This window comes from Hylobates moloch, unplaced genomic scaffold (assembly GCF_009828535.3).
Source record: "Hylobates moloch isolate HMO894 unplaced genomic scaffold, HMol_V3 SCAFFOLD_12, whole genome shotgun sequence".
Taxonomy (NCBI): domain Eukaryota; kingdom Metazoa; phylum Chordata; class Mammalia; order Primates; family Hylobatidae; genus Hylobates; species Hylobates moloch.
Window position 1 is genome coordinate 75,612,459 of NW_026652287.1, and position 5,594 is coordinate 75,618,052.

General features: G+C 40.3%; 1 pseudogene; it reads right to left on the reverse strand.

The window, feature by feature from the left end:
• Positions 1-5,175: 5,175 nt before the first annotated feature.
• Positions 5,176-5,287, reverse strand: LOC116479776 (small nucleolar RNA SNORA70; annotated as a pseudogene).
• Positions 5,288-5,594: the final 307 nt, after the last annotated feature.

Sequence of the window (5,594 nt, forward strand, 5' to 3'; positions counted from 1 at the left end):
CAGTGCCATGACAGTTTACAAATGCCATGGCAACGACAGGAAGTTACCCTATATGGTCTAAAAAGGGGAGGCATGAATAATCCACCCCTTGTTTATCATATCATCCAGAAACAACCATAAAAATGGGCACCCAGCAGCCCTCGGGGCTGTTCTGTCTATGGAGTAGCCATTCTTTTATTCTTCTACTTTCTTAATAAACTTGCTTTCACTTTACTCTATGGGCTCTCCCTGAATTCTTTCTTACGCAACATCCGAGAACCCTCTCTGGGGGTCTGAATGAGGACCCCTTTCCTGTAACAACATTGTTCATCTTAAAGGCTTCAGAGCCCTTCATTCTTATAGCTCTTTGTAAATAACTAGGTCTATGTGGGGAATGTCGCTTTTATCACTGATTCCTCCTGTAGCATGTTATATTGTTTCTGGTTATGTTTCAGCATGCACAAGCCCTTCTGGAAACTTTGAAAAATTATGTTTCATTCTGTTCCTCTCACCACAACTTGGTCATAAATGCTTCTGGAATTTGTTTTCATCAGCTCAGGGCATCATTTCTTCCTTTGCTCTTGCCTGCCACAGCAATGTCAAAGCAGCAAGCAAAAACAGATCCACTGATAATTCTTTTTATCTTCTAACAGCAACTTTTGTTTCTAGGTCTGAATCATCCTTTAGGACTCATACCCTGTTCTGGAGTGAATGTATTACATCATGTATTTGGAAGGGGTTTTGTTGAGTGCCTGAGTGATGGTTTTCTCCAACTTATGGGGCAGAAGGTTCTTGTCGCTTACTGCCCGAATTTTTCCAATCTAATTAAACACAAATTAGTGAAACCTGAGATACCCTGAGGACTCATTAAAGAGAAACTGCCAAACCTTTGAAAAACAGAATTTCCACATAGATTTCCCTACAACTATGTTTGTCAATTTGTAGAAAGCTAAGAATACTCCAAGTAGTGATTAACGGTCTGAATGGAATTGCACACACGCACAAAAGAGCCCATTTAATAAACCAACAATGGAAGGTACAACCGTGGATCAACTGCTCCACATTTCTCTCCTTGGAGGTTCAAATGCAGCAATGAAACTAAGCTGGCACTTGAATGAAGTGATTTTCCTCCCTGAAAAGGAATCATGTTTCATCCCTGCTTTCTAAATTCTTTTTTGTTTTGCCAGACATCTATTCCTTGTATTACATAAGAATAGAAAGCCACAAATTGTCTAGACACAGGTGGTCTAGCTTTGAAAGATGCTAATATCCACCATTCAACTAGAATCTCCCAGACTGTTTAATTGGAATTTTGTTTTGTTCTGTTTTGTTTATTTGTGTGTTTAGCATTAGCAGGGGGAACAGAAAACTGTCTCTCCTTTAGGCTGAGCACTTGGGAATAGACTTCCAAACATCAACTTAAAAGCCAAGAAAGAAGAAAAAATACTCTGGTAACATAACAGCTGCTGAGCTCTACAGAACACAATTACTAAAAACATCTTGTATAGCTGTGAAGGGACACTCAAAGAGCTTGTAGCTAGTATAGGTTCCTGGGTAGATTTTAAACTTTCTAAGACAATGTGTAGATATATCAACGGAGAACATGCACATCTGGAAAAAATCACAAAATAACTGGGATAGAAAAAGAAGGGAGACAAATTCCCTACAAAAGCCACTGAACTACAGCAACTCATGAAACACAAGGATAGATTAAATGGCAATAAATTCTTTAAGAAATGTAATAGGATTATGTACAGAATATAGTACTCATTTCATTTCCTAGAATGACAAAGGCTGTCATCACTGGTCATTAGAGAAATGCAGATCAAAACCATAATGAGATACCATCTCACACCAGTTAGGATGGTGATCATTAAAAAGTCAGGAAACAACAGATGCTGGAGAGGGTGTGGAGAAATAGGAATGCTTTTACACTGTTGATAGGAGTGTAAATTAGTTCAACCATTCTGGAAGACAGAGTGGCAATTCCCCAAGGATCTAGAACCAGAAATACCATTTGACCCAGCAATCCCATTACTGGGCACATACCCAAAGGATTATAAATCATTCTACTGTAAAGACACATGCGCATTTATGTTTATTGCAGCACTGTTCACAATAGCAAAGACTTGGAACCAGCACAAATGCCTATCAGTGATAGATTGCATAAAGAAAATGTGGAACATATATACCGTGGAATACTATACAGTCATAAAAAAGGATGAATTCATGTCCTTTGCAGGGACATGGATGAAGCTGGAAACCATCATTCTCAGCAAACTAACGCAAGAACAGAAAACCAAACACTGCATGTTCTCACTCATAAGTGGGAGTTGAACAATGAGAACACATGGACATAGGGAGGGGAACATCACACACCAGGGCCTGTCACAGGGTAGGGAGCTAAGGGAGGGATAGCATTAGGAGAAATACCTAATGTAGGTGACGGGTTGATGGGTGCATCAAACCACCATGGCATGTGTATGCCTATCTAACAAACCTGCACGTTCTGCACAGCTATCCCAAAACTTAAAGTATAATAATAATAATTTAAAAAGATAAAGTCTAAAAGGAATCTCAAAACAACATTCTGCATAACCTTTTTATCTTATGTTTTACTTTGTTTGATAAGAGGACAATAGAGAAAAAGTAGATAATTATCAGTATGAATGGGACTAGCTACTGGCAACCTAGCTTCTGGGCCATTACCCTTCCTATCACACTTCTTGGTACCTACGTTTTACAGAGTAGCTTACAGTATTGTTATATGAGTCATTTCATTATATCTTCACATGTGAGATATCAGAAAAGGCATCAATTCATTTTAAAGATGATGCATTTACTTAAATGCAATTAAATATAGAAAGTTTAATGTCCTAATACTAGTAACACAGATAATGATACAAAGAAGACCAAACCCCAGGCCTCTAGGTTTCAATATATATGTATATTATCTACTCTGGAGATTAAGTGATTATAATTCACTGAATGTTACCATTTACAAATGGCAGGTTCTATACAGTGATACCTTGAAATAATGTTCTTTTATAACAAATTCTTTTGTGAAAAAAAAAAAAAGCCCATCATATTAATAGAAAAGAAAACAGAAGCAACAGGCACATAGCAGTAAGATTTCATTGGTGGCAAAATTTAAAACTAACCAACCAGCAAACATTTTTCTCAGTGTTTTGTTTTGGTTTTTTCCCTATTTTAAGAAAAATATAGCTGGTCAAAGGTAAGAAAAAGTTTGTTTGCTTTATTTTTAGCCACTACATTTTTTTCCAACTATTCCATTCACCACCTTCTCTTGTCAGAAAAGGAAAACCTTCTTTCATTCATCTGTCTGGCCATTCATCAGGTTCTCATTGAGCACCTAATCCAAGCTAGAACTATGCTAGCTGCGGGGATACAATGGTAAACAAGAAAGACCAAGAAACCCCCAACCTAGCAGAAGACGTAGACAACTGAAATGGCTTTTGCAATACAGTGCTATAAGGGCTATGATGAGAACAGCATGCTTTGACCGCCACTAACTCCCACTGGGAAGGCCAGCAGGAAACCTCCTGGAGAAAATTACTCTGAGCTGAAACCTAAAATAGGGCAGGGTAGGGAATGCGGAAGAGTTTTTAAGGGAGTAACTGATGTAAAGGAGTAAAAAACAAAGGGTCTCCTGTTCAAAGAACTGAAAGAAGTTGGTGAAAGAGGGGGCAGAGGAAAAAGATGGGATTGGATTAGGAGACCAGGGCCATATCTCACTGAGTGCTGTCAGCCGTGCCAAGGGCTTGAACTCAATCTTAAGGGCAACTGGAGGAAAGTTAAAGGGTTCATTAGGGAAAACATGAATAAATATTCTCCAATAAAATCATTCATGCCAGTTAGGGAACCAGTTAGGAGGTTGTTACCGTAAGCCAGGTGAAAGAGATAACAGTGGTCTAAAATAGTTTCATAAAACATTTGACTAACAGGACAATCAATTCCACACTTTGATTTTACATTCTTTATCTCATGTCATGGAAAATGTTTCCTGCTGAAAATTTTGCAACATAAGCAAGCAAGTGCAGTGATATTTTAGGGAGTGGAGCCCCCAGAATTGCACATTCTCCTGAATGGCCTTCTGCTCCTCTGACAGATGACACGCTGGGGGCTGGTCTAGCTGAATCACTTCACTCTCATTCTATAACTCCCATCCCTGTCCCTGCCCAGCCTAAACTGTGTCTTTTGGATCTTTTTCCTGATCCAACATGTTTGTCTTCTCCTTCAGCCCTAAGTTTTCTACATATCTTCTTTTTTGTATGTTTGTTTTTTGTTTGTTTGTTTTTGGGTTTGTTGTTGTTGTTGTTTTTGAGACGGAGTCTCACTCTGTCGCCCAGGCTGGAGTGTAGTGGCATGATCTGGGCTCACTGCATCTCCGCCTCCCAGGTTCAATCAATTCTCCTGCCTCAGCCTCCTGAGTAGCTGGGATTACAGGCATGCACCACCACGTCCAGCTAATTTTTGTATTTTTAGTAGAGATGGGGTTTCACCATACTGGCCAGGATGGTCTCTATCTTTTGACCTTGTGATCCGCCCACCTCAGCCTCCCAAAGTGCTGGGATTACAGGCGTGAGCCACCATGCCCGACTCTACACATTTTCTTTTCTTTTTTTTTTTTTTAATATACTAATAATGTTTATGTGAGGGAATCAGGATAAAACTAAAATAACAGACTAAACGTACATAAGAGAGACGGGTAATTGAAGTTAAAGCATTCTTTTTCTTTTTTTTTTTTTTTTAGGTGGGCAGGAAGTAGAATTTGTTGGTGAGTATTAAGAGGAGGAAGCACAGTGAAAGCCCTCATGAGTGCAGGGCCCGCCACTTGCCCAGAGGGCCACGACTGGGAAGGTACTTGACACCACAGCCATCTGGGATGAGCTGCTTCTCAGCCACCATGTCTTCAAATTCATTGGCATTGAACTTGGTGAAGCCCCACTTCTTTGAGATGTGGATCTTCTGGTGGCCAGGAAACTTGAACTTGGCCCTTCACAGGGCCTCAATCACATGCTCCTTGTTCTGCAGCTTGGTGCGGATGGACATGATAACTTGGCCAATGTGAACCCTGGCCACAGTGCCCTGGGGCTTTCCAAAGGCACCTCGCTGCCTGTTTGGAGCCTACATTGGGGTAGTGCAAGGTCAGAAACATGAACATCCATCTGAAAGGACTGTCTCTAAGGTCCTTTAGAGCAACCCATACAACAAACAGGCTGCATACACTACCAAGGAAGCTGCTATTTGCAGCCATTGCACACTGGGACACATTTTCTTAACACAAGTTTGAATCCTCCGGGACTCATTATTTTGACCTCTGCTTTCTGAAATGGAAGTTCGACACAGATATACATTCTTTTCCTTAACAAAGGAGTTACAGATCATGCGTTGGTTAGTGCAATGTACTTAAAATTGCTCCTTGCACATATGTCCACAATTTTATCTTCTTCCCCTGGGTTCACAGTTTCCTCTGTTACCCTTACAGGGTCTCTGCATCTGTATTCATATGGGACAGCCCTGAGCAGCATAGCTCAGACCTCAGCTTCGCTGGGATGTTATAGAAGAAAGTAGAGTACCAGGAGGAGAATGAA